Genomic DNA, 25,549 nt, shown 5'->3' with positions numbered 1-25,549 from the left:
ATAATCAGTCACTCAGCATTCACTTCTTCAAGTTTTATTTGCATATGTAGGGAGAGTCATAATTGCCTTGGTTGTCTTGGGAATGGCTGCCTGAGACTCCCATAACAGTCTTACAAAGCAGGGTCCCAGGAGGAGCTGTAATGAAAGCAAGCTGGGTTTGGCTAAGCTCTGCTCTGCTCTGCTCCTTTGGGTTTGTACTGGGTGAGTTACACTCTTTGTTTTCAAAGGGTAGATATTTGTCACTTTCCTCTGAAAGGGTTACATGAAAATAACAGACAAAATTCCAGCTCCTTTTGTTTAGATGCTCCTTACAAATTAGGGACTATCACTTTCTGTTAGTGTAGAGTAGCTACCTTTTTAATTACGCAGAAAATTATAGCTTTGAGTCCCTACGTAGTTTTCTGTTACTCAACTTCTAATTTTTTTTTAATGGAGTAACAGTGAAGTTACATTAACAGTGTTTTGTTTGAATACTGTTTCATTTAGTACTTTCAATATATTGGTCAACATGATACTGATTGGTGAAATAAGGAGCTTCACAAAAAAAACAGTCATAAAATATACAGTGAAGACAACAAACATAAGTGCTTTATTATTTAAATAGCACAGTAAAAATTTTTCTTTCTATTAAAAAAGGAAACTCACAAACAAAACACTTCGCTTAATGTTAGTTAAAGTTGATCTCAATAATAAATAAAACCACAAAAATTAGGAAATACAAAGTCAAGGATTAAAAAAAAATTACAAGTCACAAAATCAAGCAATCTCAAGTAATGAAATGCCGGAATGAAAGTTTCCAATGCAACATTATTTGGTGACCTGTGCATATTTTACAGGCTTTAATTACATGAGCCCATATTACAGTGCTCTACAGCCAAAATGCTTCTGAAATAAATGTAGTCAAACTTTACTAATTCTGGGTCACTGAGAACAAAAATGATGCTTAAAATTGTTGATTGGCTCTAGTTTTCAAGATATGCTATTGGGTCAGTATATACGACCCTTGACTTGGGAATGGCGGAGGATAAGTGACTTATAAAGGGAAGGGATCTCAATTTAAACCAGAAATGACTAAAATACATCTTTGACTGGATCTATGAATAAATCTATGACTGGGTTTGGACAGTACTTGCTTTTTAGGCAAAACAATGAATGATGCAATCTGAGGCTGGTATTGCGTCATACATGATATGAATTGCATCATGTTATTCCTAGAAGTCATGGATGATGCAATCATAACGAAGCTTACATCACTCTGCTGAACAAATTGCCCTCTATCAGCTCTAGAAATCATACAGTGTCGTGCTCTCTTATTTGTCAGTGTTTGATTTTGCAAAGGGACACATTTCTGTTTAGCCAAAGTGAGCAGAGATGCCTTGTACTTGTGTGAACAGTGCAGATAACTTCTGCTATGTTTGTGGTGAAGTGACTTTTGCATCACAAAAGTGCAGTATAACCACTATGGTTAAGAAAGCCTATCACCTTTATTTTGGCTGCAAAATTGGAGATCAGGACAAGAGATGGGCCCCACACATATGCTGCAACACTTGTGCAACAAATCTTTGTCAGTGGTTGAAGAGGAAAAGGAAATCTATGCCTTTTGCAGTACCAATGATTTGGAGAGAGCCAACAGATCATACCAGCAATTGTTACTTCTGCATGGTGCCTCCAGTTGGGAAAGGTGTGTCAAAGAAGAAGAAGTGGACTGTGCATTATCCCAACATTCCATCAGCTATACGCCCAGTACCCCACGGAGAAGGCCTGCCGGTTCCTGATGCACCAGATTCATTCTCACTTGAGTCAGACGAGGAAGAGGATGAAACTTCTGGTCCTGAACCATCAATGACACAGGACCCACATTTTCTCCCATCCTCCTCCTCTGAACCACACCTCATAACACAATGTGAACTGAATGACCTTGTCAGGGATTTGGAACTACCCAAGAGTAAGGCAGAGCTGTTGGGCTCCAGACTACAGCAGTGGAATCTCCTGGCAGGTGATGTTAGGGTTTCCATGTTCCGTGACCGTCAAAAGGATCTTGTCCCATTCTTCTTCATGGAAGGTGATCTTGTAGCCTGCAACAACATCGATGGGGTGATGGCAGCCCTCAACATCGTTCACGATCCAGATGAGTGGAGACTGTTCATTGATTCATCGAAGACGAGTCTTAAAGCTGTTTTACTGCATAATGGCAATGTTTTGCCATCTGTTCCAGTTGGTCATGCAGTCCATATGAAGGAAACCTATGACAACATGAAACAACTTTTGAGGTGCCTAAACTATGACCAACATCAGTGGCAGCTTTGTAGCGATTTGAAGGTTGTTGCTCTCTTGCTTGGTCTGCAGACTGGATACACAAAGTAGTGCTATTTTCTCTGCGAATGGGATAGTTGTGCAAGAGATTCCCACTACATCAAGAAAGATTGGCCACTCCGACAGTCATTGGAGCCTGGGAGGAAAAGTGTTCAGCATCTACCACTTGTTGAATCAAGGAAGATTTTGTTACCACCCTTACGCATCAAGCTGGGTCTGATGAAGAACTTTGTCAAGGCCATTGACAGAACACAAGCAGCTTTCAAGTACCTCCGTGGAAAATTTCCAAGGTTAAGTGAAGCTAAGATAAAGGAAGGTGTCTTTGTTGGTCCTCAGATTCGTGAACTTCTTCGAGATGAAGCATTTGACCATGCACTGCGTGGCAAGGAAAAGACGGCATGGAAAGCCTTCCAGTTAGTGGCAATAAATTTTCTTGGAAACAACAAGGCACAGAACTACAGGTTGTTGGTGGAAAACCTCCTCAAGGCATACAAAAGCCTTGGTTGCAACATGTCATTAAAGATACATTTTTTGCACTCTCATCTAGATTTTTTTCCACCGAACTGCGGAGCAGTGAGCGACGAGCACGGCGAGCGATTTCACCAGGACATTGCAACAATGGAGAAACGCTATCAGGGCAAATGGAGCCCATCAATGCTTGCAGACTATTGCTGGACAGTGACGAGATGCTCCATTTAATGAATACAAGAGATAAGCCAAGAAGCACCGAGTAGACACTGAATAGGACTAAACTATGTACATAATAGTTTTTTGCCTTTTGTTTCATAATACATTTTATTTATATAACCCTTTTGCTGATTTTTAAAGTGTTCCATAAACAGGACAGGTGAAATATTATCATGTAAAGCAACCATAAACACATGAAAAGACCTAGGTTTACAATTTGATTAAAACTCTACTATCTACACAATATACATAGACATAAAATGTAGAAAACTTAAATATCTTAGAAACAGTGGCCAATCAGTTGTTTTAATTGTCATATTTGAATTCAGCCCATCAAAATACATAATAAATAGCACATTTTATCTCTGAAGCAGATGACTTCTCAAAAATTGTAGACCAGTGTTATTTTTACATAGATTCACTGCCTTATTCAGTGTACAGGATATAATTATTCTGGGGATGACTTGGGGTTGTGTAGTTGTCTGTCGGACCCCTGGCTCATTTGTTGCAGAAATTAGCAGGTTTGTATTCAATGAGGCCAGGGATTGCAGTAAGAAAAAGGTGGTTAGGGCAGTTGAATATCGGAGATTTGGTTCTATCCCTGCCTCTGCCACCAAGTTTCTGTGTGGTGCTGGACAAGTTACACCAAATTTTTCACATGTGTGTAATTAAAGGTTATATCATCATCCATACATGTGGGGGAGGAGAATAATATTGCATTGTCAACATTCATCCTGGCATTTCCTAACGTGAGTGCTTGATTCTGCAACCTTTTAATCCTTTTTAATCCTTAACTTTGTATTATGATATAAGTGTAATGCTAACCTACTCTTATGAAGATGCTGAACTTTATTTTTTGGCCCCAATCACCTGACTTGCGTCAGTGTAACAAAGTTTAATAGCACTATCACCTAAGAGGGTCAGTATCTATTGATTGCTGGAACGCATGAGGAACTTCTATTGGTGTCAATGAGAGTTACTCATGTACACCAAAGGGCAGATTTTGGCCTTGAGAATGTAAAGCTATTATTGAATCTGAAACATGACTCCAAGTGTTTGGAATCTTTCCTGTACAACAGGGGTCTCAAACTCAATGTATCTTGGGGCCGGTGCCAGTCCTCAACTCTTCTCAGCGGGCCAATAATGTCACTGAAGATGGTGTTCAGAAAATAAAAGGTTTATATTGTATTTTTTATTTCAAATTTCTTAGAAATAATAAAACTGTCGTACAACTTTATACAATTCTTCACCTGCCAGACAGTTTTTAGTGTTTGTCAGACACCTGGCAATGCTTCAGTCTGTCAGTTTGTTGACGTTTGGCCTCAGTGACTGAGCAGTTGAAACCTTCAGGATTGCAGCAAGGTGTACATCAGATAGTTGTGTTTGGTATTTTGACTTGTTTATATTCATTGTAGAAACTCACTGCTGCCTCCATGGCTGACTCTGCCCGGCGACTAATGATGATATCTTTGTCCCCCAGCCAATGGGAACTGCGGGGGGCGGTGCCTGCAGCAGACACTGCTGGCAGCGTGCTTGCATGCCTCTCACCTCCGCAGGCCATAGTGGGGAGGTTCTCAGGCCGCAGATGGCCCACGGGCCGGGACTTTGAGACCCCTACTGTACAACTTAATTTAAAAAAAAACAACAAAAACAAAGCAGAAGCAAAGAATGCTTTAAAATCAAGTATTCTTTTTTTAACTGGAGGGCTGATTCTGAGCTCATTTACCCCATTGTAAATCAGCAATCGCTCACCTCATTTATGCCAGTGCCAGTGACTCCCACCAAGTTCTGAATCAGGCCCATGCTTTTGAAAACTTTTTTTTTTAAGTGGATGTAACAGGTGTAATATATGTTTTCAGTCAAAAGTCTTGCAATAATATGTGTGTAAGGTATTAGAGGATGCAGGAGAGCTATGTTCAAACATTAATTTAGATTACATGGGGAAATGATGGGCTGGATGGGTCTCGCTTCTAGTTACTAACTTACCTACCTAGAGTAGGTAAGCATTGGAATAGGCTTCTAAGGGAGGTTGTGGAATCCCCATCACTGGAGGTTGTTAAGAAGGGTGGGACAAACCCCTGTCAGAGATGGTCTAGGTTTACTTGGTCTTGCCTCTCAGTGTGGTTGATGAACTAGATGATCTCTCAAGGTCCCTTCCAACCCAAATTTCTATAATTCATTGTAATACCCCCTTGTCCATCTCACAAAACAAATGCACAGTTTGGCATCAGTCAGTCCGATTGGCAGTCCCTGCTCATGAAAAGTCCAGAACTGACACAGCAGGCAGTTCTACTAATCAGGGCTGAGCTGCCGTGGCAGAGCTTTGCTGGAATTGCGTGTATGCACCTTGGGGCCAGACCCCACGGTACTCGCTAAGGCAAAAATCCTACAGATTTCAATGCAGAATTCTAGACTGTTTTATTTATATAGGAAAGTTTGCCTTTAGAATTGCTTACCCTGCAGATAATAAAATGCCATGCCAATCCCTTCCACCTACCCTAAAAAAATCCCCAAAACCCTATATGTAATTTTACTCTTATGTAAATTCTACAACTTTTTTTTAAAAAGGACAAAAACCGTAGATATCTGAAAAGACACTTGGAAATACACTGATACACCTGTTCAACTGCTTGCTTATAAACAGTCCTATGTGCATTTTATATAGGGTGTTTTGTTCCCTTTAATAGTAGTGGTCTGTGACCAGTCACCTGTGTTCCAAGTCTCTCCTTATTCTTAAATAGGCTGTCTGGGACTTGTATTTCCCTGGAGGGAGACTATGGCCATGCTGAAGTAAGCCTACTGGGGGAGAGGGGTGTGGGTGTGGTGAGAATCATAGGACTCCAGTATGTAAGGAGAAGCTCGTGGTTCATTTAGTCAGAGTGGAGAACTTCATGGAGTGGGAGTGTGCTAGGGGTGAGTCTCAGTTTGGAAGGGATAGTTTAGAGCTTTACATAAGAGCTGGAGAACTAGCAAGGAAAAACGTGGGAGGAAGCCCCTCCACTGGCCCTGCACCATCAGGGCAAATTAACTGTTTGAATCTGGGATGCTGTAGAGACTACAAAGGCCTGGAGGGAGGGTTCTAGGGATAGCAAAGCCTGGTAAGGACTGAAAAGACCACTGAACCCGAGGAAGTTTGGCTGGAAGGAACGACTGAACCTGAGGGAGAAGACTGGAAGACTTGATTTGAGGCAAACTGTTAACTTTATGTTAATAATCCAGACCCCAGAAGGGGAATGTAAATTCAAAAGCCCAGACATGAAGTTTTGACTGGCTGTAAAAGAAGGTAAATTGGGGCAGTGACTGGGGCCAGATGCTAGATTGAGTAAACTGCTGATACATGGCATGAATTTAAAATCTGGATTTAAAAACAGGTATAGCAGAAAGAATTGCTAAAGAGAATACTCAAGAGGGGTGTGATCTTTCAAACTCCTAGTCATGTGACCGTTTTAATTTTTGGCTTTAAACAGAAAAAAAAAATCCTCCTCAAAACTTTTTTGCTGTGATGCATACATAAAACTTAACAGTGGTTTTGCTGCTAGGGTACTGAGACCACTACCTGCCAAGCTGACCAGTATCGTCTCATTTCCTTGTACTCCATCTGTCTGTATCCATAGTTGTCTCTTGTTTTATAGTTGAGTCCGTTGGGATAGGGAGCTGCTTCTTTTTGTTCTGTTTGTGCAGTGCCTAACACAATAGGATCCTGGCCTGGGAATAGGGCTCCTAGGCGCTACGATAATACACATAAATGCTCACCAAAAAATTCTAGTCACCCTGGCAGATAGTAAAAATCAGTCGAGTAATGATGGCCACCTAGTGACATGAAAAAGAATCCTATGCGAATTAGATCAGCCAGCCTTTTCACTATCCAGGGATACTCACCCTCAAACCTCCCCTCAGAGCCCTGTAAAAGCTCAAACCCCAAAACCAGCATTTAGCTTTTGCTTTCTTCATTATCACAGGTTTCTTCCCTGAGACCCATATCAATCCCATCTCAAAAAAAAAAAAAAATTATCCAAGTTTCTCTTCAATGTATAATCCCTGAATCAGGAAAACACTTAAGCATGTGCTTAAGTGCCCACTTAATGCTTTTCATTATTGCAGCCATAGTGATAACTGTAGTAGTGGGTGATTAATTCCATATAAATACCATTGAGGGTTCCCCAGCATCCTGTGTGACACTGAATTATAATTCCAAGATTAACAAAACACTCAACGTGCCATCAGGGTTTCCCTGAGGAAGACCATGTAACTTCTGCTCGGCTACAGGGCTTACAATTGATAACAGCAGGCAGTCATCCAGACCTTTGCTGAAATAGCATCGCAAAGCATAAAAAATAACTGCAAAGAGCAGTGCAGAGTCATAGTAAATTGATGCAATATTATGTGTAGATATATATTTGTATACATATGTGCATCTATGTAATATGCATGCATGCATATATATGTGATTAACTGAGAGTTTAAATTCTCCCAAATGGATTTTTAAAGGTGCAAAAATAATAATAAATACTGAGAGTAGAATGGGGTTTGTTACCACAGTTGATAGCACTTTCTGCAAACTGAAATCACCCACAGCCGCAAGTAATTATGATTTGTTGTATTGATGGGCTTTTGGCCCCTTCTGTTAAGTTGTTAAACCACACTACACATTTAGCATGGGAAAGAGTTCAGAGACACGATAATTTACATAACTGTCAGGGATTGAATTACAGATATATCTGTTGTGTTTAAAAAGTTCCCACTTGTTATACTTGCATTATTACAGAAGTGGTGAACCTTATATCTTTAAGTCTGTAATTAAAACTGTACGTAACTGTGACCTTTAGAAAATAGACTGAAGAGTAAGAAAACATTGGATTTTCAGATAACATGATGCTTAAATTTCCATTCATAGAGTCAGCGTGCTTTGTGCATAATGACTGCTGCAGTAAGTTAGGCTGCTGCTGTATCTACAGTTTTTCTTTGTAAATTAATTACAGCGCAACTTTTAGTATTGGCAGGCACTCATATAAGGCTGAGTGATTAAGTGTGTTTAGATTTGTTCCTAATGACCAAAAGAGCTGATATTTCAGACTTCAAAGGGAGGAGGATCTGTACAAGAGATGCTTTCTTGTACCTGTGAATCACAGTATCAATTTTGGTGAAATGTCTAAAGGACAAAACTGCTAAAAGAAATAACCTTATAAAAATGACCTTCAAAACTGATGTGATGTCTAACTGCATTGTAGCAGATTTCTTCTTCCTCATTAGCATGTTCTCCCTTGATTGATTTTGTTCAGTGATGTCACTATCATGTTTGTTACCTCAATTAACTGCCAAGGAAACACTATGTAACCAACACTAAACTACCTTTGTCATCACTAAATGAGCCAGGCAGATGATTAAAGGCTGCTTCTACTCATGCAGATGTCTTATGGGAAGAGAGTGGGGAGATAGAGATGGTCACTATTAAAATAAGAAATGACTGTGTCTGAGACACCACTCACTGGTAATTGTTAGTGATTGTGTACCCTGGTATTTATTCTGGAGCAAGAAAGAGAAGTTGATTAAGTGACAATTCACTTAACAATCTGTATATTTTCAGAAGCACACGGGTTTTTTTTGTTTTGTTTTTGGAAAAGGAGGGTTTGAAAAATGCATCAGGTGAGGTTAAGTGAAAGCTGGGAGTGCTTATTGGGCATTACTTCAGCTAGCAACAACTTTAGGAAATTCATAAGAAAAATTCTGTAAATGGTTCTGTCACAGGGTTACTTGTACCTTTAAAGGAACATCTACACTGCACACTTCTTAGGGTGGGATGTAGAACACGTAGACACTAGCTGCCTCACACGGGTGTAAATAGCTGTGTATATGGTGAGGCACTGCTTAGGTGAGCACAGTAAAGTCAGGCCTGAACCCTTTGGCTGTGTGCTGGGGCATGTACCCTACATAGCTTTCTACAGCCCAAGCAGCACCTCCCCTGTCTACACTGCTATTTTAAGCAATGTAGTGTCCAGTTGCTGCAGCCTATCCCTACACAGTGAAACACTCTGGCAGCAAGAAAAAGCTCTGGCAGCTCCCTGATGTTGGAGCTTTTCCCTACCTCCTCCCCCTATCGGAGACTTTCCTTGCTGCAATAAAAGGCCCTGGGAGAACAGAGAGCTGCTGAACCCTTTCTGTGCTGCCTCCCACCGGGCTGAGCCTTTCACTGAAATGTGTAGCTACACACGACACCATGCTTGCAGCCCACTTTTCACTGCAGCATATGGCTATATGTACCCTATTCATTGGTGACACTGGTGTGCAGTGTGTAGATGGAGCCTAAGATGGAGCAGGGTCCAGTGCACCTGTGACTTGTTGGGTTTAAGAGAGGACACCTGGATCATACGTTGGCGAGCATCTGCGAACAGTCAGGAGTGGTAGGTGAGAGCTGCCTAAAAATAGAGGCAAGACCAAAGGAGCAGTGGAAAGTTTGCTGAGGCAAAGCGCTGCAGGAGATCACAAGGAGAGCAGTAAACATGAGTTGCCACTGGTGATCTGTGAGAAACTGTTGTGGGGGGACTGGCTAGAGCTGAGGAACCGTGCCGAGTTATCTGAAGGCTTGTGAATTGACCCGTAGGAAGAAGGGAAGAACCAGCTTGGTCAGCATAAGCCAGGCCCAAAAACAAGGAGTTAACTCTGGAAGGAGGTCCCAAGAGCAAGGGTAGGACTCACAGGCAAGGAAGCCTGGGAGTGGAACTCTGCACGGAACCCTCTGGCAGAAGACCCAAATGGAGGAGTGTAGGAGGAGCTCAAGAGCAAAGAGTTGGTCTGTAGGGAGGTTTCCTGGAGTGGGGGGTGGAATAGGACTCAGGCAAGAAGGCCTGAGGAAGTGAAAGTGCAGGGAGCCTTCTCACAGGAGATCTTGCTTGGGGCTATGGGAGAAGACTTGTGGGAGTCTTAGAACTCTGAGATAGGAGGCCTGGAGAGAGGGGACTTGGGAAAGGGGCCAGGGAGCTGGGACTGAACAGTTAATGACTCTAGAGATGGTGACCTTTGAATGGGTTTTGCAGAGCTGCTGTTTGACTTTGGGGTTTTGAGAAGAACTGTATTGACTACTTTGGACCTGTATAGGACTGTGGCACTTCATATGAATAGAAGGGTTTGAGTTTGCTGCAGAGAAGAGATTATATTCCTTTGCATGGGTGAATAACAGGAAAATTAAGGCCGGGTCCCTTATTTTACAGGGTCCTTCTCTTTCCTTTCTGAAGAGCATGTGTTGTGTTCTTCCAGAACGTATTAAAGTCTGACTGTATTCCAAACTACCCAATGCTCTTAGCAAGCTGAATGATTTGACCTTCATTCTTGCTTTGCTTGAATTGCATTTCCCTGGATACACTGGAAGAGGAGAAAAAAAAAGCTCAATACCTTTGTTTTTTCAACTATTAACCAACAATCACATGATTCTTCCCTATATGTCAGCTTTAGGTAAGGAGTCGTTCTCACATCTAATTTTGAGAGCAGCAGCACCTCTAAAACTGTTAAATTTTTTTGGCTTAAAATGTAGCATGGCTAATGACAACACACAAATGAAGAACCTTGGACTGGATCAACCACTCCCCTGGTAAAACCCACAATGGTGCTCTTTTCAGGAGAGGACATTTTTGTGAGGCTCCCCTGGAAGAGTTCTTCCAGCATTCCATCAGGGCAGTAGGTTTATCTCTCTGTGGAACAGGCTGCAGTGTCAGATCTTAAACCCTGAGACAGAGTAGGCCAGGCCTTCCTTGTGGAGCCCTTATGCCTCCACAATGTTCTGGCCCCTGGCACTCTGTGGAGGGGTAATAATGTGCATCCCCCTGGTCCTGTCCCTTCCTGGCTTGCCCACTCCTGATCACAGCCTGACCCATCCCCAGGGCTGACCTTACCATGAGGCGAACTGAGGCAGTCACCTAAGGTGCCAGACTGTGGGGGGGAGGGGTCACTAGGACCCAGAGTGTAGAAAATTGTGTCTGCTGCTGCTGCATATGTATTCTCCCTGCTCTAGATACACAGAGATGGTGGAGTGCTGTGCTGGAGGAAGGAGGGCACAAGAGACATAACAGGCAGGCAAGAGAAAAGGTGAGAGGGAATAACAGAAAGCAGCAGGAGCTGCAGGGAGACAGAGGAGGAGGAGCCTCTTATGTACCTGTCTAACACCCCCAGGAGCCTGGACTGATTAACACCAGCTTCTCAGGGACCTTCCTGTTTCCTGCAGCTTCCCTGAACCCACTTGAGGAGAACAGGCAGTCAGCTGAAGTAGTAGGATCCAGTTAGGCCCTTAAGACACTGGTATCTTCCCTCACTCAGGCCCTGCTACCAGCCTGCTTATTTGTCCCCTTCAATTGAGTGTTGAGAGCCACAATAGCTGGCACAGAACAGCAGTCATGAGTGAAAAGAAAACGCCCCTCTGGGGCAGCATTCAGAAAAAGAAAGAAAGCAAAGGAAGCTTTTCTATCTAAGCAGGAAGGAGCTCTCCTGAGATACATAGACATAAATGTTTGCGGTGAGCCTTCCGGCCCCAGTGAGGTGAGTGGTGAGGAGATGCCTGATCCAGTTAGTCAGAGTGCAGATGACATGGCAGCTACTGCAGCATCCATATCTCCATCTCAAATGGATGTAACCATGCACGTTCCTGAAGAAAAGTGTAGATCAGAGAAGTGTGTGGTAGAGGCACAAGAAACAGCTGCTGCTGAGTTTAGTTTCTTAAGTCTAGATGATCCAGGACTGTGGACCCACTTGAGCAGTAGCCTGGGGACTTCCTTATACTGCATGGGCCACAGCAAGTGAAAAACTTCATGTTCCCCAAAGACAACGAAAATAGAAGTTTCCGTCCAACACATTACTGGTGTGAAATCCCCAAAGGTGACAAAGTGGAGAGGCCCTGGCTTATGTACTCAAAAACCAGAATGCTGCATACTGTTTTTGTTGCAAACTCTTCCAGTCTAATGTTCCAGCCACATTGGGTTCTACAAGGACAAAGGACTGGAAAAATCTGGCTAGAAATCTGGCATGCCATGAGAAGGCAGCAAATCACCAGAGAGCATTCCATAGGTGGAAAGAGCTTGAGATGAGACTAAGGTTAAAGGCCACCACAGATGATCAGCATCAAGAGAAGATTGCATCAGAGTCTCTTTACTGGCAAAATGTTCTGAAAAGGCTCATTGCCATTATGAGAATGCTTGCTACCCAAATGTGATGAACTGGGACTGTTCTTAATGTGGTCTTTGAATGCTGAGTGGGGAGTGTTGGCTGGGAAGGCAGGGAAGGTTGGCTGGGACAGTTTGCATTAGGGGATGGGAGACTGGCCTTGATGGAAGATACCTGAGCATGTAACGTGAGAACCCAGGAAGGGGTTAGAGGCCAGGTGACATCTTTGCCCAGGAAACTGAACAAAGGCTGAGGGAGGGATGGCTGAAGGGAGAGTTTCAGGAGCTGGCTGGTGGAATGGCTGGGAGGCAGACAGGGCTCTGACCTCCTAAGGGGGCTGTGGTGCCCTGGGACTCCAAGATGGACCTAACTTGGGGGGGATCCTGTTGTCTGTGCCTGCAAGACCTGTCTTGGACTGTGTTCTGGTCGTCTAAATAAACGTTCTGCTTTACTGGCTGGCTGAGAGTCATGGTAAATCGCAGGAAGCCAGGAGTGCAGGGCCTTGTGTCCCCCCCACACTCCGTGACAACTGGTGGCAGAGGTGGGATTTACTGCACCCCGTGGATGGCGCTTCCTGCAGTAAGTGACTGGGGAGCAGTAAAACAAAGGGGGATTGATGGGGATGCTGCATGCTGAAGAGTCAGAGAGAAACGGTTTCAGGGGGCGATTCACCCCTGGGAGTGTGTTACCAGCGAGAAGGACTTTTGCAGTAACAGGGTCCCCTGGGGGATCGCAAGGGCGGTGGTGACCTCGATAAGGGCTGGCACACTAGGGGTTCTCCTTGGAAACTGGGGAGCGGTGAGTACCCAGGCCTGTGAGTGGCCAGCAGGAAGATGTATGCCAAGCGGCTTAAGAGCAACCTGGTTGAGCTGTGCAAGCAGAGGGGGCTGCGCAGTGGGAGGCTCACCAAAGAACAGCTCATTGCCCAGCTGGAGGAGAGAGATCGCTCGAATGAACTGATTCCTGTCTCTGAGGGAAGCAGCCTGGCAAATGCAGTGCAGGCACCAGTGTCTGTCCCATCTGGGAGTGGTCAGCCAGCTGCTGAGGGCTTCCTGAGACCCCTCCTTCCTATGCCTAGGGAAAGGGTGGGGAGGAACCCAGCAAATACCAAGGGCACCGTGACCCCCACCCCCGGCCAGCAGGGGATCCTCCCAGTGAAGCTCGCCGGTCAGCAGAGGATCCTCCCGGCGACGCGCAGCATCCGTGGAGCGGAAGCGACTGGAATGGGAGAAAGATCTAAAACTGAGAGAGCTGGCAGATCGTGAACAACAGATACAGCATGAACGGGAGGAGAAAGAGAAACAGAGGCAGCATGAAGAGAGACAGAGGCATCATGAACTGGAGCTGGCGAGGCTGAGGGGCAGCGAGCCCCCGGCTGCGGTGAGTGAGGGGGGACCCAGGACTGCACGGAGCTTTGATAAGTGCATCCTGACCCCACATAAGGAGGGGGAGGACATGGATGACTTCCTGGATGCCTTTGAGATGGCCTGTGAGCTGCACCAGGTTGATCCTGCAGACAGACTCCGGGTTCTCACCCCCTCACTGGACCCCAAAGCTGTGGCATTGTACCGCCAACTGGAAGAGGCAGAGAAAGGGGACTACAAACTATTCAAAAAGGCCCTGCTACGTGAGTTTGGGCTGACTCCTGAGATATACCGGGAAAGGTTCCGGAGTCAGGATAAAACCCTTGAGATCTCATATCTGCAACTAGCCGTCCGCATGGAGGGATACGCCGGCAAGTGGGCAGATGGGGCCCAGATGAAGGAGGACCTGGTTAAACTGCTGGTACTGGAGCAACTGTATGAGCGGTGCCCATCCGACCTGAGGTTGTGGTTGAGGGACAAAAAGCCAGAGAACCCGCGACACGCAGGCCAGCTGGCCGATGAGTTTGTAAAGAGCCGGTCAGGGGATAACAGGGAGGAGTCCCAAAGGAACAGTCCCACCACAACGCAGAGAGAGAGTCACCATGGGACCTCCCAGTGGGGAAATATGGAGAACCCCCACCGAAGGGGAACATCCAGCATCAGGTCCATTCGACCCACTCGAGGGGACCCACGGGACATGGGCTGCTATCACTGTGGCCAAAGAGGCCACATACGGGCCCAGTGCCTCAGGCTCAGGGACAGACTGAGCGAACCCAACCCACAGAGGGTTGACTGGGTAGAGACCCAGCCGGACGAGGGGAAGACGGCCCAGGCAAGGAGGGCTGACCACTTCCCAATGGCTCAGGAGAGAGGAGGGCCCCAGGCCAGCTCCTCTGGGGGGCTGGATGCTCCAGACTCAGGGTTTTTGGTTTATACGGTGGGCGCGGGGCTGTCCCTCCGGAGAGAGTACCTTGTTCCCCTGGAGGTGGACGGGAGGAACTGTCTTGGACTGTGTTCCAGTCGTCTAAATAAACCTTCTGCTTTATTGGCTGGCTGAGAGTCATGGTAAATCGCAGGAAGCCGGGGGTGCAGGGCCTTGTGTCCCCCCACACTCCTAGCACTGCGTGGCACTTCAGATCAGCTGTATGTGCCAAACAATGGAAACTTCCTTAAAATTGTGGAGCTGATGGCTGAGTTTGATGCTGTACTCCAGGAGCATCTAAGAAGAGTCACCACCCAAGAAATTTACACACACCACTACCTTGGAAAAACAGTTCAAAATGGGCTCATACAGTTACTGGCAACAAAAGTCAAACAGAAGATTGTGGCAGATCTGAAGTCACAAGATATTACTCTGTTTTTCTGGACTGCACACCTGACATCAGCCATACGGAACAAATGACTTTAATGGTGCATTTTGTAACAACAACAGAACCTAGTAAAAATGTCCCTGCAATGGTGACCGTCAGAGAGTATTTCCTAGAATTTATTGACATTGATGATACTACAGGAGCTGGTATGACAAATGTGCTTCTTAAAAAGCTGGAAGATATGGGAATTGCGATAGCTGACATGAGAGGTCAGAGCTACGATAATGATGCCAATATGAGAGGAGAGAACAAGAAGTGCAGACACGGATCTGAGAGTTAATCCCTTGAGCTTTTTTTGTCCCATACAGTTCTCATTCATTGAACTTGGTGGTCAGTGATGCAGCATCAGCTTCTAGTGAGGCTGCTGAATTTTTTAATGTAATTCAAAGCATCTATGTATTTTTCTCTGCATCAACTCATCGATGGCAAATTTTGAAGCAACATCTGGGAACATCCTCTCTGACACTGAAACTGCTGAGTGCCCCACGATGGAAAAGTTGAGTGGAGGCGATAAAGCCTATCAAACACCAATGATGATGCCATAATTGCCATTATGGAGGATAATGCTATGACAGGAACTGTTCGTGGGAGAACAGTGAAAGAGGGAAATGGAATCACCAGAAACATACATAACTTCAAATTACTGTGTGTCTTAGTGTTGTGGCATGACATACTGTGTTAAATAAATATTGTAAGCAAGAGACTCCAAGGTATTGACCTTGATATATCTGGAGCAATGGAACTGGACAAAGCAAAGTCATACCTACAGTGTTACCGGTGAGATGAAGGATTTCAAAACGTTCTGATGAGTGCACAGAAGTTGGCAGAGGAACTTCACGCCGAAACTATTTTCCCACCCATTCAAGAATACAAGAGTCACTGAAGAAGACATTTTGATTACGAGGCATGGGATAATCCCATAAGAGACCCCAAACAACAAGTCAAGGTTGAATTCTTTAACCAGGTGCTAGATTGTGCAATACAGTCAGTTGAAGAATGTTTCATGCAGCTCAAGGAACACAGCAGTATATTTGGGACATTGTATGCTATTCCAAAACTCCTCACTATACCTGAAGAAGACCTACACCAGCAATGCAGGGCACTAGAGTCAGTGTTGACATATGATGACATGCGTGATATTGATGCGAGTGAGTTAGGTGATGAACTGAAAGCTCTTTCATGATACATTTCAGCAGGATCAACTCCAAAGGCTGTTCTGGAATATATGTGCACAAATAAGATGACCACCCTTTTTCCAAATGCTTTTGTGGCTCTGTGCATACTTCTAACACTTTCTGTAACAGTTGCCAGTGGACAACACAGCTTCTCCAAGCTGAAGTTAATAAAAATACATCTACGCTCCACAATGACACAGGTTGCAATGCCTTGCAACCATCTCAATAGAGCAATAGCTGGCCCAGACTGTGGACCTTCAACAGGAAGCAGTTCAAATCTTTTCAACCAAGAAGGCACGGAAAGCACTACTTTGATTATTCAAACAGATAAAAATGCCAGTGTTTACTATGCAGACAAGAAAAGTTACATTTGCTGTTCAGGCATTTGAAAGTTAAGCGTTACTTAAAATTTTTGAACAAGGCATTTTAAGTTGTTAGTTCTCCTTTATTGGGGGTAGGTAGCAGAGCAGTACCATGAGAGGAGAAGAGCAGGAAGAAGGCAGAATTGAGACCTTTCAAAGTTTTGACCCAAGCAAGGGGGCATGGGAGCGTCATTTGAGCTCCTCGCCTCAGGTGCCAAAATGTTGTGGGTCAGCCCTGCCCATCCCCACAACACAGAACCCACAGAGCCCCCTCCATGAGGTCTGGAAAACAGTGGCTGGCCACCTTCTGCATCAGGGCGGGAGATGCCACAATGCCTGGGGATATGAGGGTCCTCTTGCCCAGCCATGCATTTCAGCCCTGTCCTGAATAATGCTTAATGTCCCTCAGTTTTATCTTTAACCATGTGAAGAGTAGAGAGGTGGCTTCTTTTATTATCTTAGGGGCTAGGGCATTTAAGTCTGAAGTCATTTTGTCTGTAGTGCAAATATTCTAATGATACAGTAACACCCAGTATGGCTTACAGGATCAGGTGCTAATTCACCGAGGTCTCGAGTTTGCAAACTTAGTCATGTTTGTAAGCACTTCCCAATAGTTGTCCGAAGCCAGCCTCCTTCAGAACTATGTTTCAGATGTTTACGTTTAAACTTTAGTCTCATTGGAAGTAGCAAATTTATATATAATCTATCCTGTCATATATATTTGCATCAGTGTCTGAATGCGTGTGGTTTACTAAGATGTTTACGTGAGTATATGCCATTATTGGCCTGATTCATTCTCTGATGAATGAATCACAGTCCACTGTTTGGGGACATCAGTTTCCACCCCTCTCCCTGTAGTTGTTTATTATTATGTACCAACACAGAATTGTGACATCACTAAGTGAATCAATCTAGCTGTAGCAGGCTAATTTAGAAGAAATGTGCTGACATACAGTTATGATTTTAACCAGCGAAGATGAGAGAGAAACTTCTTTAGAAACAAATTAATTATTTTTAATTCTTTAAATTTTGCTTCAATGTAATAGTAGTTTTTTAACATATATCCTCTTTTGGTGGTAATTTGATGTCTAGGCTATGACCTTAAACTTCTTTGTTTTTTTAGTACATAGTCCAATGTTACTGTTCATGACATAATCAGACAAATCAGTTTTTGAAGGTCATGTTTGTAAAGCTTATTTTCTTAGGTAGGTTCCTGGCATCGTTCTGTCCTTCAGTTACTTAGCAAAAAATTGATAATTTTAACTGATGGTTACAGGAAAACATCTTTCATATTGGGCCACTCTTTGAAGTCTGCAATGTGGCTTTTTTGATGATTAGAAATGAATCTAAATAAACTTAACCTTACAAGCATACCTGATGCCGCAATGCACTGAAATTGCTAAGTGCTTCCTTGCAGTTAATTTTTCTTTTTTCCTGTAAATGTCTCTGCCTCTCACATTCAGCACTGTTTGATCATATTTTGATAACAAATTATCAAAATTAACAAAAACAGCTGTTGTTTTATGCATTTTAAAATAAGAATATATATGAAAACAAAGTAATTCCTTCCTTTGAATAACTGTAAGGGTTGCGCTTAAAAAGCCAGCACTGGCCAATATATTCCACATGGTTACTACAATTATGTCCAGTTCTAAATTGTAGTACTTTAGATTCAGCTTTGTGGTAGGTCTTGGCAAACATCATGTCTGTGGTTTTTTTTTTTTTTTTTTTTGGTTTTTCAGGGCCTGAACCTGAACCATTGCAATTACATGATTTTTCTAATGCTATTTCTTGGATACCCTTGGAGCCAGATCCTGTATCTTTTTTTATTCTTTCCAATAGTCACTTCCCAGGAGTGCAGCTGAAAGAGTAGTATGCATGGGTAAGGGCTGCTTGTGCAAGTGTTGCAGGGTGAAGTTCTAGATTACCTCCCCATTTTGATAATTTGCTCTTTCCTTAGGTAAGACAAGGTAATCTAAAGAATTCAGGATCTTATGTGAGGACATATACTACACAGGGGAGGTATACGGTCCTGTGTGTCATAAGCGCACATGATGCTGTTTGCTAGAATAACTACTGTAGGCTGCAGTTGAGGGGTTGATATGATACGGGGAGACTTTCAGAGGCTTAATGCTGGCGTTGTGATTGCGAACAGGCAGCTATCATCCTGAGCACAAGGTGTTTCTATTTAATTGCAAATTGCACTTGGTAGGTGGATCATGCCCTGGAGCTGTTGCTTTTTTGAATCTGAGTGGCTTTGCACTGTTGAGCCAGTTTGCCTTTTCAGTTTTTGGTTGCATATTTTGCATTGCAAAAAGAGGCCTATTGGGTATGTCTCTAAATTGAATCACACTGGACTCATTGCTAGTTGTGGGCTACAGCCATCCTGAAGGTGTGAGAGGGGGAAATAAAAGGGATAACTGTAGAAAGAATAGCTTATCGAAACAGTTCCCAACATATATTTTTCTAAAATCATTGTTTAAAGGTAGAAGGGACCACCGGATCATCTAGTCTGACCCCTTGTATATCACAGGTCACCAACCCCCCCCCCGCCAGCAACCACACACCAAACTTATTATAAACCCTGGACCCAGTCCTGCTTCCATTGGAAGTCTATAGGAGTTTCACTATTCACTTCATTGATAACAGCAATGGCATTTTTACAATTGCTTTTAATAGGAGCACATTAGAGCCCCGACTACTTTTTTGTAATCAGAAGAAAGGACTTTATATGCACACCATCCACTCAGCATTTAGCAGTAGAAAATTACACATTTTGATCTGAAAGTAGTGCTTTTTTTAGGCTAATTAAATTAAAAACTGTATTGGCAAAGATACATGCACTTCAATTGGTCACACTGCCAGGCATTCTCCCAACAACCCTAATTAACTTCAAACTGTGGAGCACCATTAACAGATGGGACTTTTTCTTTGGGATTTTTCACTAATTAGTCTTTTAAAAATTAGGAATCGAACAGAAGCTTTTATCTTACTTGCCAATAAATCTGCATTATTTTTCCTTAATGGTTTTTGTCAGTGGAAAAGTTAAGAAAAAGGAAACCATTTGTATAAAAAAGGAAAATATAATTGAAATGCTAGTAAAGATTAGAGGCTGTGACGGGTTGGGTTACAGAGACCCCCTGGGACTGTCACCTGATGTGTTGAGACTACCTCTGAGCCCGTTTTCTCTGCCAGTTTGGGCCTCCAGAGCCCTGTCTTGTTGAGCCAGATACACTAATCTGCTGCGACACAGACCCAGGGTCTGAACCACGCCCCGAAAGCTGCAGACTTAACTGAAAACGGCTTAGCAAGTGTTCCTGTCTCCAGCACCCAGACACCCAATTCCCAATGGGATCTAAACCCCAAATAAATCCGTTTTATTCTGTATAAAGCTTATACAGGGTAAACTCATAAATTGCCCGCCCTCTATAACACTGATAGAGAGATGCACAGCTGTTTACTCCCCCAGGTATTAATTGTTTACTCTGGGTTAATTAATAAGCAAAAGTGATTTTATTAAGTATAAAAAGTAGGATTTAAGTGGTTCCAAGTAATAACACAGAACAAAGTAAATTACCAAGCAAAATAAACAAAACATGCACGTCTAAGCCTAATACAGTAGGAAACTGAATACAGGTAGATCTCACCCTCACAGATGTTCCAATAAGCTTCTTTCACAGACTAGAGTCCTGCCTTGTCTGGGCCCAATCCTTTTCAGACCAACATTGTAGGTTATGGTCTGAATCCAGCAATCACTCACACCCCTGTAGTTACTGTCCTTTGTTCCAGTTTCTTTCAGGCATCTCTGGGGTGGAGAGACCATCTCTTGAGCCAGCTGAAGACAAAATGGAAGGGCTTCCAGGGCCTTTTATATTCGCTCTCTTGTGAGTGGAAACCCCTTTGTTCTCCTGGGAAAAATCACAGCAACATGATGGAGTTTGTAGCCACCTGGGCAAGTCACATGTCCATTAATGATTCAGCTTTTTGCAGGCCGATGCCATTGTTTACATGTTAGTTTGAATGTTCCCAGGAAAGCTCAGATGTGGATTGGCGTCTCCCAAAGTCCATTGTCAGTTAAGTGTTTCTTGATTGGGCACTTACTGAGAATAGTCCTTTCTCAAGAAGCTGACCAAATGCTCCACTGAGGCTACTTAGGCCTGGTCTACACTAGGCGTTTATGTCGAAGTTAGCGCCGTTACATCGAATTAACCCTGCACCCGTCCACACCGCGAAGGTATTTAGTTCGACATAGAGGTCTCTTTAATTCGACTTCTGTACTCCTCCCCGACGAGGGGAGTAGCGCTAAATTCGACATGGCCATGTCGAATTAGGCTAGGTGTGGATGGAAATCGACGCTAATAGCTCCGGGAGCTATCCCACAGTGCACCACTCTGTTGACGCTCTGGACAGCAGTACGAGCTCGGATGCTCTGAACTGCCACACAGGAAAAGCCCCGGGAAAATTTGAATTTGAATTCCTTTTCCTGTCTGGCCAGTTTGAATCTCATTTCCTGTCTGGACATCGTGGCGAGCTCAGCAGCACTGGCAACGATGCAGAGCTCTCCAGCAGTGATGGCCGTGCAATCTCAGAATAGAAAGAGGGCCCCAGCATGGACTGATCGGGAAGTCTTGGATCTCATCACTGTGTGGGGCGATGAGTCCGTGCTTTCCGAGCTGCGATCCAAAAGACGGAATGCAAAGATCTACGAGAAGATCTCTAAAGACATGGCAGAGAGAGGATACAGCCGGGATGTAACGCAGTGCCGCGTGAAAATCAAGGAGCTGAGACAAGGCTACCAGAAGACCAAAGAGGCAAACGGACGCTCCGGATCCCATCCCCAGACATCCCGTTTCTACGAGGCACTGCATTCCATCCTCGGTGCGGCCGCCACCACTACCCCACCAGTGACCGTGGACTCTGAGGATGGGATAGTGTCCACGGCTGGATCCTCGGACATGTTAGCGGACGGGGAAGATGAGGAAGGAGATGAGGAGGACGAGGCAGTCGACAGCGCTCACAACGCTGATTTCCCCGACAGCCAGGATCTCTTCATCACCCTTACAGAGATCCCCTACCAACCCTCCCCAGCCGTTACCCCGGACACAGAATCTGGGGAAGGATCAGCCAGTAAGTGTTGTAAAAATCTAAACATTTATTTGTAACAGAACAGGAATATTAACAATTTAAAAAATGGGTTTCTCATGATTAGTTTGATTAGCTTAACGGTTCAGTCATGGGCAGTGCAACTATTGAAAAAAAATCTAGCAATGTCCGGTTTTGCATGATTGTCCTGCCCAAGCCGCTCTACTGGTTAGTCACTGCTACAGCAGCTACAGTAAAATGCGGTCTATATGTCCGGGGATGGAGCAGAAATCCTCCTGTGACATCTCGAGGAAGCTCTCCTGGAGGTAATTGGAAATCCGCTGCATTAGGTTCTTGGGGAGAGCGGCCTTATTGGGTCCTCCGTAGTAGGACACGTTGCCACGCCACGAGACTATCAAGTACTCTGGAATCATTGCTCTGCACAGCATGGCGGCATACGGCCCTGGTCTTTGCAGGCTTTCCCGGAGCATTCTCTCTTTCTCGCTGTCAGAGATCCTCATGAGGGTGATGTCGCTCATGATGACCTGCTTTGAATGAGGTAGGGGAATGTTAGTGTTGGGACTGCTTTGCCGTTCCTTTACAGAACTGTAACCGCTGGTTTGCAGCCACGCGGTGGAGGCGGGAGAGGGGCAGCCGAAAGGGATCGTTCCCGGGGACAGCCGCGAGGGTGTGGGACAGGAGCAGACTTCCTGCTTGCCGAATTGCTGGCAGCAGGGACCGACATTGATTTCAATGTGAAATGAGGCCATTGCTAATATTAAAGTTTTAAGCTGCCACAAGTCTACGGCTTACCATGTCTGCCTGCAACAGAAATTCCGTTCTCCTGAGAGGCTTCTCAAATGTGCTGTAGAAGACCCCAGGCACTGAATGCGAAGGCCGAGAATTCGACCTTGTGCTGAGTGCGCATGTGATAGGTGCTGTGCATGGTCTTGTTAACAGAGAAAGACTATGTTCTTTGTTCACAACTACATTTATCTTTCTGAGGAATTCACTCCCTTTTTCCCATTCCCACAGCCCCATCTGCGACTGTCTCACAACCTAGCCTGTCATCACACTCCCAGAGGCTAGCGCGGATTAGGCATAAGAAGAAGAGGACACGGGAGGACATGTTCTCGGAGCTTATAGCCTGCTCCAGAGCCCAGGCAGCACAGCAGACCCAGTGGCGGGAGAACTTGACCCGAATGCACCAAGCCAACATGGATCGGGAGGAGAGGTGGCGTCAGGAAGACCAGCAGGCGACTCAAACCCTGCTTGGACTAATGAGGGAGCAAACGGACACGCTCCGGCGCCTTGTGGATGTTCTGCAGGAACGGAGGCAGGAGGACAGAGCCCCGCTGCAGTCCATCTCTAACCGCCCTCCCCCGCCACCAAGTCCCATACTCCCCTCACCCAAAGTGCACAGAAGGAGAGGCGGCAGAGTCCCTGCTAACTCTCACTCCACCCCTGCAGAGAGCTCGAGCAGCAGAAGGCTCTCATTCCCCAAAATTTGACAAGTTCTTTCCTTCCCGCCTGACACAAGCCCCCGTCCAAGTTTCACTTTCCCAGTTCCATGTTTGGTTGATAATAAAAAATACGTTTCTGTTAACTACTGTTTCCATCATGTTCTTTTGGAGGAGGGGGGGATAGGGGGTTGGTAATTCGACAGGACAGTCACCTTTGGCAGGGTATATAGTCGGGGGCAGGCACAGCAGCAGGGCACATACATAGTGCAGTGATGCAGTGACTAGTTACCCTGGTTAGTCTGGGAGGTTGTTTTCATGTTATGTGGTGGGGGGTGGGTTGCTCTGTGACTTTGTGGCAGGGGAGGGCAGTTACAGATCTTAAGCGGCGGTCCTTAGGCAGGATCACAGAGCCACACAGCAGGGGATCTGTAACCGTCCTCCCCCTGCCACAAAGTCACATAGACCACCCCATACACACAGTCCCTATCAGGAGGGGTGACAGGCTCCGTTGAAACAACCATCCCACCGCAGCGGAGCCTGTCAATCCTTGAGTTTAGAAGCTGCATTCGCGCCACTACAGTACACCCGCTCCGCACCACAGTCTGCGTCCCAGTTTTAAAAAATTCCCGCGAATACAGTATTAAAGAAAACGGTGTGCTTTAACAAAGTAGAACTATTTTTATTTTGAAACGTGTGTTGGAAGTGGGGTGAAGGGGGTATGTAACTGGATAGGATAGTCAACATTAACTGGGTAAAGAAACGGGGGCAGGTTTAGCTTCTCAATACACAAACTTTAAAGTCACAGGTTACCCTGCTCACTCAGGAACTTTGCTTTCAAAGCCTTCCGGATGCACAGCGCTTCCCGCTGGTCTCTTCTAATCGCCCGGCTGTCTGGCTGTGAGTAATCAGCAGCCAGGCTATTTTCCTCAACCTCCCACCCCGCCATAAAGGTCTCCCCCTTGCTCTCACAGAGATTGTGGAGCACACAGCAAGCTGCAATAACAATGGGGATATTGGTTTCGCTGAGATCACAGCGAGTCAGTAAGCTTCTCCATCTCCCCTTGAGACGTCCAAAAGCACACTCCACCACCATTCTGCACTTGCTCAGCCGGTAGTTGAAGAGTTCTTTTTCAGTGTCCAGGGCGCCAGTATAGGGCTTCATGAGCCAGGGCATTAGCGGGTAGGCTGGGTCCCCGAGGATGACTATAGGCATCTCCACATCCCCAAGAGTTATTTTGTGGTCCGGGAAGTAAATACCTTGCTGCAGCCGTCTAAACAGACCAGAGTTCCTGAAAACACGAGCGTCATGAACCTTGCCCGGCCATCCCACGTAGATGTTGGTAAAACGTCCCCTGTGGTCCACCAGTGCTTGCAGCACCATGGAAAAGTAGCCCTTTCTGTTAATGTACTGGCTGGCCTGGTGTTCCGGTGCCAGGATAGGGATGTGAGTTCCATCTATGGCCCCACCGCAGTTTGGGAATCCCATCGCTGCGAAGCCATCTATGATCGCCTCCACGTTTCCCAGGGTCACTACCTTTGGCAGCAGTACATCAACGATTGCCTTGGCTACTTGCATCACAACAACCCCCACGGTAGATTTGCCCACCCCAAACTGGTTCGCGACTGACCGGTAGCTGTCTGGCGTTGCAAGCTTCCACAGGGCTATGGCCACTCGCTTCTGGACAGTCAGGGCTGCTCGCATCCGGGTGTCATTGCGCTTCAGGGCAGGGGACAGCAACTCACAAAGTTCCAGGAAAGTTCCCTTCCGCATGCGAAAGTTTCGCAGCCACTGGGATTCATCCCAGACCTGCAGCACTATGCGGTCCCACCACTCAGTGCTTGTTTCCCGTGCCCAGAATCGCCGTTCCACGGCATCAACATGACCCATTGCCACCGTGATGTTCTCGGCGCTGGGTCCCCTGCTTTCTGAGAGGTCTGTGCTACTCTCAGACTTCAGGCCATCACCGCGTTGACGTAGCCTCCTCGCCTGACTTTTCTGCATCTGCCTCAGGGAAAGGTGTATGATAAGTTGCGAGGCGTTGAGAGCGGCCACAACTGCAGTGATGGTTGCAGCAGGCTCCATGCTCGCAGTGCTGTGGTGTCCGCGCTGTCACTGACTAGAAAAGTGCGCGAACTGATTTCCCGCCGGCGCTTTCAGGGAGGGAGGGCGGGAGTGATGGACGGATGACGACAGTTACCCAAAAGCACCCTGGACACATTTTTTTTACCCAGAAGGCATTTGCGGCTCCACCCAGAATTCCAATGGGCAGCGGGGACTCCGGGAACTGTGGGATAGCTGACCACAGTGCACCACTTCCAATGTCGACGCTTTCCCCGTTAGTGTGGACTCACAAAGTCGAATTACTGTCCTTAGTGTGGACACACACGTTCGACTTTGCAATATCGATTCCAAAAATTCGATTTAAGTAAAATCGAACTACTCTCGTAGTGTAGACAAGGCCTTAGAATCAAACACATTGAGATACAAGTACATAGCCAATATTCATAACTTCAAATACAAAATGATACACACATACAGACAGCATAATCATAACCAGCAAATTACAACCTTACTTGACCTTCTTTGTA

General features: G+C 45.3%; 1 protein-coding gene across 6 annotated transcripts in view; it reads left to right on the top strand.

Annotated features, from left to right (window-relative positions):
- KCNMA1 (potassium calcium-activated channel subfamily M alpha 1) overlaps window positions 1-25,549 on the top strand; it is an 879,212-nt gene that overhangs the window by 422,820 nt on the left and 430,843 nt on the right. The gene's annotated exons all lie outside the window — the stretch shown is intronic.

This window comes from Malaclemys terrapin, chromosome 7, assembly GCF_027887155.1.
Source record: "Malaclemys terrapin pileata isolate rMalTer1 chromosome 7, rMalTer1.hap1, whole genome shotgun sequence".
Taxonomy (NCBI): domain Eukaryota; kingdom Metazoa; phylum Chordata; order Testudines; family Emydidae; genus Malaclemys; species Malaclemys terrapin.
Note: the sequence above shows the minus strand (reverse complement) of the source record. Positions and strands in the feature narration are given on the sequence as shown.